The sequence below is a fragment of the Megalops cyprinoides genome, chromosome 9, assembly GCF_013368585.1.
Source record: "Megalops cyprinoides isolate fMegCyp1 chromosome 9, fMegCyp1.pri, whole genome shotgun sequence".
NCBI lineage: Eukaryota > Metazoa > Chordata > Actinopteri > Elopiformes > Megalopidae > Megalops > Megalops cyprinoides.
This window is the reverse complement of record NC_050591.1, coordinates 37,925,183-37,939,178: the sequence shown is the minus strand read 5'-3', so window position 1 is coordinate 37,939,178 and position 13,996 is coordinate 37,925,183.

Sequence of the window (13,996 nt, the reverse complement as noted above, 5' to 3'; positions counted from 1 at the left end):
GAAAAAAAAGCAAACACCTAAACTGCGCATATATGTGATGTATAGGACATGTACATGCAATGCATAATATTTAATAACAATACTTATGGTTTAAAATATGGATTAAATACCAAGTGGATGCAAGAATAGTCTTGTCTTCATTTTCTACACCTATACATAATGCACTTTTCTTTAACTTGTATTTTCTATTCATTTGGTAATTTTGTACAGACGTTTGTTCAAGTAGAACATATTAAAATCAGTTGATTTTGATTTAATGGAGCCCTCTGTCTGATGTTCTCATTACTGAATATGCTGTTTCTCTGGAAAAATGTTTTTTTACATGATTATGTGACGACCCACAACCCAACCGAAGGTGAACTTTTGTGAAAACTGAAATAATGTCATGAAATATATAAATACCCCATTCAATTTATACAACTATTTGATTTTATAACATCCCTAACCTCAGTTAGGGACACAACCACTGTATAATCACAGATATCTGGATCATATTCTTATAAGTAAGTTGGTTAATGAGCAGAAGGAAATCTGCAAATAAACTCCCTTAAGAATGTGTGATACTTAAGGATTACACAAAGTATGGCAGGGCCAACTTGAAGGGTAGAAGATAACCTGTTTCTTTCTTGGCTCAACACCACAAATGCTTTTTTAATGTACATCACAATATCACCCCTGCTGGCAAGCAAAGATGGATTATAATAAGAAGATGACAGTTCATGGAAGATTTCTCTTTAATGTTACTTTCAATGATATCTTTTATGGAATCTGATATTTTGGCATCTTTCAAATTCACGTCTAAATCAAAATTTAATTCAAGGAACGGCGTAATACAGTGAACTTGGTAAATGAAAATATTTCCAAACACTATAAACCATGAGTTAATGTTTTAGTTGAGGAATTTAAAGTTCCATACTGTGAGTTATTTACTGGGAGAACATTTCAGAAATATCACTAAAAGTAAGTGTATATTTATCCCTGCAGTTTGTCAGAAATGACAGCCAGAGCACGCCTAAGCTGTTCCTTCTTGTCCATCAGGTGTGACTCCAAGGCTCTGACCTCCTTCACAATGTCCTCCAGCTCTCTCACCTGGGAGGCGTCCACTGCAGCCCTCTCCCTGCAGGAAAAGCATACACCCCAGAGCATGATGGGATAAAATCACAACTGACCACCTTTACATAGTGTCTTTCAATGATCTAAAAGCACTTTACAGTAAAGGTCACATCTGCTAAATGACGTAATGTAATACAATGTAAAGGGGGGGTCTGATTCACCTAAATCATGATCAATGTGTAGCCCCATCTGGGTGACGCTAGGCTGATATTTTGTGCCAGAAAGCTCAACACAAGAGGACTCAAGTCAACTCAAGAGGAATGGACTGATTAAGCCAATCAAAGTGAGGTTGTTTCTATGGCCAGATTTAGAGAGCCAGACCAGGTGGGACATCTGTGAACCCCTGACTCCTCGCAGTAAGTGTCATCCTGCACATCATCATTCTGACTCAATACAGGGTCAATCGGTTTAAAAGACTCATCTCTGGTTGTGGCACATATTTTAATTTGCAAGTAGCTTTTTTTAACAAATATTTACTAGCTTTATATTTAAGCACAATCACATGTGCAAATAGGCCTAGGCTAAATCCAAAACATTATTATTTCACAGTTTCAATTGCTCACATGTTGGTGAAAACAATTCATTCGTAACCTGTCATATTAACTTCAGGTTCAGATTTATTTATTCCGTCTGGCAGAAAATATGTGCTAACATAAATGATGAATCATACACATTTTAAAAGCTCCAGTTTCACATCAATAGAATGTTTGTGATAATCAGCAAGCATCAAACTACAATTACAACTACACTTTTAATAAGGAGCAACAGGTAATGCAATCTAAAATGACCTGACCGATTGATTATTTATGCCACTTTTAAAAAGTGATAAATAAAAGGATGCCACCATTGGCTACACCTACCGCAGTACTTCTGCATACTGTGAAAATAACATATTCACTTCTGTATTAGCATCTGTTACAAAAAATATACAATATTAATATTAGAGAATTCAGAGAAGACAAAATTGTGGGTTAAATTAACAGTGAGGGCAGAGTTTTTTTGTATCTTGGAAGTTGTTTTACAAAGGATAAACAGGAAAGGACCTTAAAACAAGGTACATCACATCCACCTGAAATGCTGGGTGATTATACACTGTACGTTTGACCACTTTTGAATATTTTGGTAGTATTTCACCTTATAGAAATGCCATGTTGATAGGATGAAGTTTACCTGCCATTGTGCCTTCAAAAGTATCGGAGGTCTTTGAAGCTGATTTATCGCTTGGTACTCTTTTCTTTTTCACAGGAGAATTTTCACAATATATGGGTGCTTGTTCAGCCTATCAAACAGAAGGCATTGAAATACACTCTTTGCACCTACGTCTTGGATTCAGACAGCGATTATCTGAAGCACACATCAACGATCGCAATGTATGGATGATTTTAAATTCTGTAGAATTACAGTTTCTACAGCTGTTCTGCCTTTTACAATACTGAAAAACAGAAAGTTTGCATATAAAAGATACTTTGTCCCTTTGTACCACATTGCAATTATCAGTCAGATTTGTCCTAAACATCCAAGACACATTAATCTCCAAACGGTTCAGACTGCTATAGCTCTTACTGCTCCTGGATGTAGCCACTGGTACTGTGCTACATGCAGCACCATGGCCGAGCTCTTCCCGGGAGCCTCAGACAGGGCTAATCTCACTACTCAAATCAATGTAACATGGTAGGCAGAGGCTCTTCCTGTCCACAAGCTCATTGGCTATATTCCAAATCAATGGTATCTTAAAAAATGTTCCGACTGTGCGCTTACTGACCTCCTTTCCTATTTTTATTTTGGGTCCTTTGCTGTCCATCCCCCTTCCTGTCAGTGCCAGCCCTCTTCCTGTCATTTCTGCGCTCAGAATGGCTCTCTGCTACCTGTGGTTTAGGGAACATAATGAACTCCTTTGTGTTAAACTTAGATTCATTCATTTTCCCCACGTTTAGCTGGGGACTGCTTTAATACAGGCTGTCATATCTAACGCCAGATAAACGCAGTTAGGTAGCTAGACTAATTAGCGACCACAAGGAACACTGTATGACAATGGACAACTAGAGGAGAAATTGCAACTTAAATGACATGGTGGATTTGAACCAACTACATATCATGGTGTCATTTAATACAGGAAACTGCCATTTAAGATTTAAGATGTCTGCCTAACGACCGTCACACTGATTAGCACTTAACTTTAGCTCGCTAGCTAACGATACTTTGAAGAACCTGAAGAGGTCGGTTAATTTGAACCACTCCCTGACAAAACTAACGACAGAAGCAACAGTTTGTGAAGCGACGGCTGTCACTTCAGTTAAACACCTGAGTTTTATTGATGAGCCTCTCGGTTCGGCTTCAGTTAAACACCTGAACTGTATTGATGAGCCTCTCGGTTCGGCTTCAGTTAAACACTGAACTGTATTGATGAGCCTCTCGGTTCGGCTTCAGTTAAACACTGAACTGTATTGATGAGCCTCTCGGTTCGGCTTCAGTTAAACACCTGAGTTTTATTGATGAGCCTCTCGGTTCGGCTTCAGTTAAACACTGAACTGTATTGATGAGCCTCTTGGTTCGGCTTCAGTTAAACACCTGAGTTTTATTGATGAGCCTCTCGGTTCGGCTTCAGTTAAACACCTGAGTTTTATTGATGAGCCCCTCGGTTCGGCTTCCTGCTGACAGCGACACGGAGCGCCAAACACCCCGCGTGCCGCGCGCGGAGACGCTGTCTACAGCACGCAGGGTTAACGAAGCCAACGTGTTGCTCATGCATGCAGCATTACTTTGCAGGTTTGTAATTATAGGCTAGTACCAGCAAACTACTGGCACGATACGAAAGATGATTACAGTCTGTACCGCCTGGTTTGCCCACTGATCGGCACGTTGTAATTTGCTCGCTAAATTTATGAGAAGCCAAAAAAGCTTCAGAAAAGCAGCCCGAGGAAATGCCTTTGAAGCATCCGCCAGATAAAAAGTTGTTTGTTCCTCTGTTGGAGTGCCACCTAGTGACGAGTATTTTCAGCAAATGTCATTTTATCACTTAGCACGCCTATAGCATAGTACGGGAAACTGGATTCAGTGTGTGTGGCAGGCAGAGCGCGCCGCCACGGGTGACGGGGATGCGTGATGGGAGATGGAGTGGGCAGTAGAGGCTTGGCTGCTTGTTCACGCACCCCTGCGACCGTGACTGAGCGTGGACCACGGCTTTTACCCAGAAGTTTGTCGATTGAACCCAGCCGTCGTTACGTGGAGCCCAAACAAGACCTAATTAAGGAAGTAAATTGGATCAGGTGGCGATTAAGATAGGCACGTGTGTGATGAAAAACCCCAAATGCACAACAAATCTTGGTCCTAATTTTTTAAAAATTTCTACATTTCGATATGGACGCTGTTTTCCTCTGGTACGTTTATTGATATTGTTGAATGACGAAGAATGCTGTATTCACTGTTACTGCAGATTTGTCTCGTTTTTACGCAGGGTCGTAGTACTTGCGAGATACGCGGCTGCAAACGAAGCTCTCCTACTCTCAGGTAGGCTTTTCACTCAAATCGTCTATGCGATATCGTTTTTTGTTATATTTGAAAAAAAAATTGGTTGAATTTTCGGAAATAGTCCCCAAGCTTGCTAATATTAAACGCTTCATATCTAAATGAGTGATCTAAAGGAACCCTAACATATCCAAATGAAGTCCAGCTCAATGAAATGTACGTCAAATTAGCCTAATTGATAACGCGATAATTGCAGATAACTTTCAAGCACGGTGTCTGTCCGACATCCTTCAAATCCGAATAACAAAGAACTTCACCGATGCCAACAACGTCACGCTGTTTGTACGAGGTAGGCAGTCCAGGGGTCCCGTTTGTGTGTGTGTGTGTGTGTGTGTTGTACACAGTTCACACCTGAAAAGGGTTTCTTTTCTGCAGATCGCAAAGGTACCTCTTTTCCCCTGTCTCCGTCACTGAATAGCAGGTGTGGCTATAAGCAGCAGCTGAATTATTATGGAGAGATGGAGGTAACCGTCTCACTCGCGGCTTGTCACATGTATCCACAGGTAGGAGTCGTGCATGAACAAGCTTTATTAAAGACCGACTTTACAGATTCAATGATTACATGAAAAGAATTTCTTTACATCCAACCAAAGCACCTCTGCAAGAGCAAGGTCCACTGAAGATAAAAAACATCCCCCGTCAGAACTGACTTGACCTGCTCCAGATCAAACTGCTTTATAAGTTTAATCATGTGACATTTTCTTTCATGCTCTCAGTCTTTATGAATAGCACTTAATTTATATTGAACTTGATTCGTCAAATCATTGACTGAACGGCTGGTTTTGGCTTCAGTGATTTCAGCTGCAGAAAGTTGCTGGTTCCTTTGTGTCCCTGCAGCGTGAGGACAATCGTCTGCTAATCTCTGTGGATGTGAAGCACACTCCTCTGGACCTGTCAGACTCCGGGACCACAGAGCACCTCACCCTGTTCTGTCCTCACAGAGCCAGCAGCATGTCCAAAAGGGTGGTGTGTGAGGAGGCCTACATCCAGGTAACCCACCTGAAATCGCCTGCACCCAGGTAACCCACCTGAAATCGCCTACACCCAGGTAACCCACCTCAGAACAGACAATGAGCAATTGAAGAGCTGTAGAAAGCTGCTCTTTCCACTTTCATTATGTTTAATTCTGGAGATGATATTTAATCTAAGGTGAGGACATACAGATTAAAAGGTTTTCATTTGTTCTCTGATATATATAGTTGCAATATTTGCCAGTAGTCTATGTATATATTTGCATATCTTCAAGGATCTGTGCTTTGATCTAAAGCAAACATAGGCCAGGTGATTAAAGTTACTCCACTTGCACCGCAGCATTTACAGTTAGAATGACAGGAATGGCCCATCCGTGGGTGAGGTGGATGTGCGTTTTTAATATGTACCAGTATCATTATTGTTTCTATTGTATTTGATTTTTTTTCTCTGCAGGTGTCCCAAAAACTTGATTTGCAATCTCTTAACTTTATGGTAAGGCTCACAGATGAATGATGACACTAAATTCTGACCTTTTTTCAACCTTACATTGCATTGCATTACAGTGCTTGCCTGTTATTCTGCTAATTTCTGTAAAATATTGACTCAGATAGTGTTATGTGAAAACAGTATGTTCAATACATTTGTATTAGATATGAATTTTATGCTTCATACCAATAGTGTTCTTGCATTTTGTTGTGTGAAGGTTTGACAGAGGTTTGCAGGCAGTGAGGATGATATTACTATTGAACAACAAGAATGATAAGCATTACAGTACTATCAGCTGATGTGTCTGTCAGCACAAAAGCTATGTGTTTTTTTTTTTTTTTTTAAAAAAAAGGTAATTTTGATGAAAAACATCACTTGTTATCCATCACATCTTTTGCAGTGTGTCATCATTACAAAATAAGTGATTTTAACAATGAAATAGGTGGAGAAGGAGGATTAACCGTGTGGTAGAATTCACTAATGGTGTAATGTATTGTCTTGGAAGTGATGTGTAGAGATGCATCTCCATTTAGTTCTTGCAGCTGTAGAGAAAATTGAGTGAGGAGTGAAGGAAGAGAGTACGATCAGGAGAGTGAGGAGTGATGTGATGTGATGCAGAGGGCTGGCAGGGCGAGTCACTGGCGCTTTGAGATCCAGCAGCCTGACGGCAGAACCGTGACCCGGGACCCCAGCTGGATCTCCGCGCAGGGCATGGCTCTGCGGGCCAGCTCCCAGGACGGGTGGATCACCGCGCGGGTTCCTCACGACAGCGCCATCGTCAGCGTGAAGGTGAGAGCGTCAGCACAGCACCCTGCACAAAGCCGTACCTGTGAAGCACAGCACAGCTGAAGCAGCCCTGGTCAGAGTTTTACCTGTGAAGCTCTGAGGAATCGGGAGTGGAACACCTTTACTGGCTGGTGGTTAGAATGTTTTCATGCCTGCAGATATTTTCTCTGAAAGTAGTTGTGTTTTTAATAATGATTATAATGATTTTTTTATACTATATATTCTTTTAATCTAACTTGCATTGTAGTCATGACTCATTTGTATTCATATTCATCATTGAAGAAGATTCTGTGTCCCATGAGATGTTTATGTATTTGACTCAAAACAGAGGAAAATGAAACCTTGTTGTGTACCTATTTAAATACTTTTAAGACATAGAACTTGTCGTATATAAATAAAAAAAAAAACTCTGTATTGTGATATAAGGGGACTGTTGCTAAACAGCCTTTACACACCCTGCTGTTTCACCTTTCACAAACCCTTGCTTTTGCTCTCATTGTCTTTGCTGCAGGAATATAATGGCTTCCAGACTCTGGGGTACAGCATGACAGCCACACCCCCGGGGGCAGCCAGTGGCCTGCCCTATAACCTGAGCGGGGTCTGTCCCGTGGGTAAGAGTCCTGCCCTATAACCTGAGCGGGGTCTGTCCCGTGGGTAAGAGTCCTGCCCTATAACCTGAGCAGGGTCTGTCCCGTGGGTAAGAGTCCTGCCCTATAACCTGAGCGAGGTCTGTCCCTTGGGTAAGAGTCCTGCCCTATAACCTGAGCGGGGTCTGTCCTGTGTGCACGCTTCCTGTGCTGTTCCTGCTCCTCTAACAGAACATGTCACACAATACACACATCCTTCAGTGGCTTTTTCTCTAAGGTGACTTCATACATGTTTTTCCAGTTACACAAAGTGAAGGTGGCAGGTTGAGCTGGTAGGGTTTAGGATGTCGCTACACAGCAGGTATCAGCAGCTGCAGACTCAGAGCATCAGGAAGCTAGTCCAGTCAGTGCCTTTAACTCCAGCACAGCCATACCTGTGCAGGTGGGTAAAGGCTGGCTGCTCCCTCTCTTCCCCTCCCAGTGCAGGTGAGCTGTCGGGACGGGAAGGTTCTGGTGTCGGCTCTGAATCCGAGGCTCCTGGCGCCGGGGGGCGGGGCGGAGGACCGGCTGCTGAGGCTGCAGCAGGACGGGGTCACCCTGTCCCAGGAGGACAGCGCCGCCCGGGGGTACACCCTCTCCCTGCTGCAGCACGAGCTCCAGCTGTCCTTCAACGCCAGGACCAACCCCCCGCGAAACACCGTGAGTCCAGTCCCAATGATTTTAGAACATAGGCCACAGACTGGGAGGGGCTACAGTTTGTGATCAGTGACTGAGTGACTGATTTGAACCAACCGTAGATTTGGTCATGGAGTGCAGGGTCTCGCTTGGTGCTTTTGAGCTGGTGGTTGAGGGTACATGGCAGCACATTTGGGATGGGGGGATGGTGGGTGAGTTGGTGAGTTGTGTGTAGGGGGAGGCATAGTGACTGCAGTTATAGGGTGAAATGCTTTCAGCTGCTCTGTGTTGCGGGTTTTGTGAAGCCTTGCTACTGTCTGTACTCGGAATGCGGGGGGGCGGAGTGCGCGCGGGGGGGGGGGGGGGTGTTCACCACTCCTCCTCCCTCTCTTTGATGTGTGGCCAGGGCAGCGGGTGGGTGAACGGGCACCGGCTGTCCCTGGTGCACCTGTGGAGAGGGCAGGGTGAGCAGCAGGACAGCAGAGCCGTCATCCACGTCCCCCCCCACTCCTGCCCTGCACGGGACCCCCACCCCGCCTTCTCAGGTGAGAGCACCCCCCCCTCACACGCTGTCAGCTGTGTCTCTGCTCCTCCCAGAGGTGGTATTTTGGCGTGTCGTTTCTCTCCCCAGTTTCGGTGATGGAGGCGGGGTTTAACGTCTCGTACGGCCCCGTTCCCATGGCGTTCACCCTGACGAACGTGTCGGTGGATGGACAGCGGTTCCAGAGGGTGGGGCGTGTGCGTGGGGGGGTGCAGGTGCACCTGCTGCGGGGGGAGCACACCTACAGCGTCTCCGTGCTTGCCCCCTTCCAGAGCAGGCTCGTCCCGCAGAAGGTGAGCACAGTTCATAAGATGCTCTTTGATCAATGCATGTTACAAGAAAGTATGAAAAGTTACATAGTGATGCATACAAAATCCTCAAGAGGTGATTTGGCTTTATTTCTTCACTGTAAGTGTGCCTTCTTGACCCTTGTGTGGCTGAAGTGGTGTGAATAAGTGGTTTATGTGTGGTATGTGTGTGGTGTATATTCATTGTGTGTAGGGTGCATATGCCTGTTATTGTGTTGCAACTCATGTCTCTCTCTCTCTCTCTCAGTACCTTGGGGGTCTCACCTCCCAGTACTCCATCAGACCGGTGCTGCAGTTCCTGGGTCCCGAGCAGCATGAGATCACAGCAGAGGGGGAGGAGTTCACCCACAGTCAGGACGACATCGGTGAGCACCTCCCTCCCTCGCCTGGCCTCGTCCGGCCTCGTCTGACCTCATCTGGCCATGCTCTGACAGGAAGCCGCCTCTGCCCTTTCACTCTATATGCAGTACAGTAACGGTCTGGAGGGAGCTCTCTCAGGGTGTGAAGATCATACCCTCCAAACTCAGTCTTTGTCTCCATTTACTGGTGTTATTGGGCCCGTCCTCTGTGTCTGACGCAGTGCTACTGCCAGTTTCAGCACTTACCTTATGTGGCTTGTGAGTAGAATTATTGCCATTATGAATTTGGGTTGAAGCACAATTATGCGTCCCATTTGTATTTCATTTGTACATGAATTGATTGTGGCTGTGCTGAAGATGTTTTCCTGAGCCGGTCCAAAATACATGGCCTTCGGTGCGTGTGTGTGTGTGTGTGCGTGTGTGTGTGTGTGCGTGTGTGTGTGTGTGTGCGTGTGTGTGTGTGTGCGCGTGTGTGTGTGTGTGTGCGTGTGTGTGTGTGTGTGCGTGTGTGTGTGTGTGCGTGTGTGTGTGTGTGCGTGTGTGTGTGTGTGCGTGTGTGTGTGTGTGCGTGTGTGTGTGTGTGTGCGTGTGTGTGTGTGTGCGTGTGTGTGTGTGCGTGTGTGTGTGTGCGTGTGTGTGTGTGCGTGTGTGTGTGTGTGTGTGTGTGTGTGTGTGTGTGTGTGTCTGTCTGTCTGCAGTGCTGCCAGTGTTGGAGGGGTACTGCCGCAACGACAGCATCTGTTTCATCGTTACCCGCGGCAACTCCGACCAGCTGTGGAGTTTGTACATCTGGGACTGGCTGTTCGAACCCAAGCAAGCAGTCCAGCGGCATCATGTGCTGGATAACTACAGAGCAAATGCCCACCTGTGCGTGGACATCCGATCCCCTGACCTCCTGCACCAGGTACGCTGCCCGCCCACCCAAACCAGGGGGGCGCAGGCTCTCTCCCAGCCTCTCTCCCTCCTTCTGACCGGAAGGTTGCCTGTTCAAATCCTGAGCACAGCCATTATGCATTTGTGAATGGTGCTTAAACTGAATGGCTTCATTTAAATATCCACAGTGAACATAAATGTTAGCTATGCGAGTCACTGTGGATGACAGCATCCAATCAGCATCTAATGTCATTCTGTTTAATATGGAGCAGCAAGTGTGTCTACCAAACCACCATCATTGTCCAGGGGTGGAGGTGTTCAGACTAGACAATTGGGTAAAACAAAACACTGTTTCTCTCTAAATGTGCTTTACAGATATTTTAATTTAACTTTGCTGTACAGACAGGCAGAACCATAGGGAATGCAGACAGCTGTCTTTAATAAAATGGACACATGGTGCTGTTTATCCTGGTGGGATGTTAAGCACAGACAGAAGGAATGTAAAGTTGGACTTTGTTTGGTGTGGGAATAGCAGACGCCCTTGCCTATGGGTTTTCAGATGGATTATACTGAAGACATTCTAGTTCATTATCTGTCCTATGTACACATCAGCGGTGCCCCATCAGGGGTGTGAACCTGCAACCCAAGTGAGCAGTGGCACAGCAGAATTTCTCTGTGGCACAGCAGAATGTCTCTGTGGACAGTTTTCACAGATATTTCCACAGAATACAAAGTGGCAGATCTCTGACGGCCAATCGGCTTGCCCGTTTATGTGAGGTCGGCCTTATGTTTCCACCTCGGTCACCAGATTCTTTGTTTACTAACGGAGGCACCGTGTTTTCAGAGTGTGAGTGAAGAGGGCCGGAGGATGGTGCTAGGCGTGGCGTATCGGGCGTGGCCTAGCGGGGAGGTGAAGGTGTGGTCCCAGCACACCTGCCCTTTCCCACCTGCTGAGGAGCTGGGTAAGACAAACGCATGCCATAGCCGCGCAGACACGGCGTTTCCATCCTGTCCTTCCCTGCGTTGAGATTCTCGGTTACGCCACTGTGGTTCGCAGGCCAGGTCCCATGGATCACTGTTCTCTGGGTTTGGCTCCAGCTTTGCTCATAAATGAGTTTGATCAAATGACTGGCTGTGTTGACAGCTGTTCAGTGAGTCCCTGGCAAAGGTGTGTTGAGATGCATTTTCTTTGGGCACAAATGTGTGTAAGAGTTTCTTTTACCTATTAATTTTCATTTGTGCCCTCTAAACAAATTGCTGATGCATTTCAATTAGCTGTTTCCCTGCCACGAACAATTAATTAATCAAGTAATGTAAAATAAAGTAAACCACAGAAAAGGCATGTCATCCAGACTAGAGCCCTCCCTTAGCTAACCACATGAATAATTAACTCTGTTTTATGCACTTGGCAGTTGAGCGGAGTTCAGTTCTTCATTGACACCACAGGGAAGTACAGCAGTTAAATATCCAGCAGTGACCTCATGGTCTCCACGGTTACCTTTTCCAGTCAGGATCCATAAGGCCGTGGCATCTCTGTCCACGCACACATTTGGAAAGGGAGAAACAGTGCGTGAAGCACTGGCTAACTTTAGTGGTCACTCCATAATGTGTGTTCAGAAGTAAAATGTCACTCCCGTGTTCAGTGGCTGAGCACAGCCTGAGTGGGCGTGGCTCCGCCCAGTGTAACTCAGTGGTGCTTCTCTGCAGCCTGCACTGCGGAGGGCATGTTTGTGGCGAGTGGCCTGAGACTCTCGGCCTCCCCCCGGGCTCGGCTGGACAGCCTGACCCTGCGAGACCCTGTCTGCAAGCCCACGGCAGTATCCAATCACGTCGTCTCCTTCACCTTCCCTGTCAGCTCCTGCGGGACCATCCGTAAGGTCAGCATGGCTGTCTATGCACTGCCTGCTCACATTTACACAGAGCACCACAACATTCATCTGGGGATGTGTCTCCTTCACTGTGGGTACACAGAGTGTTGCAGTACACAGCACAGTGCTGGTACTGCAACACTCTGATTTCACCAACAAATTCTATATCACCTAAAAGACAGATCAGCTGGCAGGTGAGAAATGGTTCATTTTCCACTAGAAATATTTTTTGCTGGGATTGTGGTTGCCTCCTGGGTTGTCAGATGTGTGTGTGCTTGTGTGTCTGTGTAAGGTCATACTCTTTTCAGTGCTTATATTGTGAGTAGGTTGTTTGAAAGGTTCCTGTTGATATTGTGATGTAGTGAAACTCAGGGAAGGTATTTGGTTGGAGTCACCAAGCACTCATTCATTATCCTTATAAGCCATTATTTGGAAATGCTACACACCTTCCTAAAGCATCATTTTTTAATATAACAATTTAAGAAATTTCGTCAAGAAGTTCAATGAAATGCATGCGGTATGTTAAAGGATACTTTTATGATAAGCCAGGTGCCCTTTAGGCTGCATGTTGTACATTTACCCCTGTCTGTTGTAGGAACAGGATGGCTTTGTGGAGTATGAAAATAAGGTCTCCAATGCCCACTCCCTGCCTGGAGGCGCGCCTGAGTACCTGCAGTTTGAGTGAGTGGCTGCAGTATCGTTAACGCCTACACAAAATACAGTCACATCAAGCCAATTGCCCAAAGCCAGTGTGAGCTGTGTCTGGGTTTTTCCTTCAAGGCACTGTGGTCTACTGTATGCTCTGTCCTGGGAGCCATGCTCCTCCCACTGTTCGGACACGTTTAAGGGCAGGAGTAGCAGTGTGAGTAGAGGGAACTGAGCAGTGTTTTCACAGCTTGCGCTGAGCAGGTAGCGAGTGCTGTAGGTAAATAGATGCTGCCTGTTTGTGTAGAGGCACATGCATATCAATCCCAGACTGGTCTGGACAGAAACCAGAGGCCTGTGCGAGCATAGGCACAGTGGTGTTGTCCACTGAAACGCTCAGGATGATGGGAGGGAAGCTGGCTGATGGTCCTGGGGGGGTGAGGGACTGTGCGGGTGACCTTGGCCTGACCTTGCTCTCTGCTCACACCCCTCTCAGGTCCACGCTGGTGTGCCGCTACAGGACTCCCGAGGTGTCGTACTTAAAGTCCCGAAACGATCCTCATCCCAGCCCCATCCCAGCTCGTTCCCGTGGCAACTTCCCCCTGCACATGGACATCATGAAAGGTGACCCGTGACCGCTCTGCCCGTTGCGCTCACGATGACCACACACGCACTCTCTGCCAGAGCAAGAATTCTGAATAATGTACCTTCAGATTATTCTATAAAATTTTCTCTTACACATATTGTTTTGTTAGAATTGTTGAATACATGCATTTCAGTGTTTAACATGTTCTAAAAAGATGAATGTAGTTTTGAATTCTTAGAAGTTATTTTATATGGTCACCTGGTTAGTACAGTAGCTGTGGGAATTTCAGCTCTCTCTACAGAACTGAATACTTTTATTCAGCTCAGTACAAAGACTCACTGGCTCACTAATTCATTCAGTTTATCCAGTTTAGGGGCATTCAAATGTGGATAGCTGGATATTGTGCAGGAAACGGAGAATCCCAGAGAAACAGCTCATCACAGCCCCCAGCTCTAGTTCTTTCAGTTCATGATTATGAAGATGCATTTCACCAACTTGCTAATTTGCTCAGTACCTCTGGTTCACAGCGCTTCACAGTGAGTCTTGTTCAGTTTTCTCCGTTTGTGTTTTTCCTTCTCTGGCCACAGGGTGGCTCCTTCACTGATTCTCTAGCCTACAATTCAACAGCATGTTAATTTCAAATTTTAACATTCACTGAAATATAAAATTTAC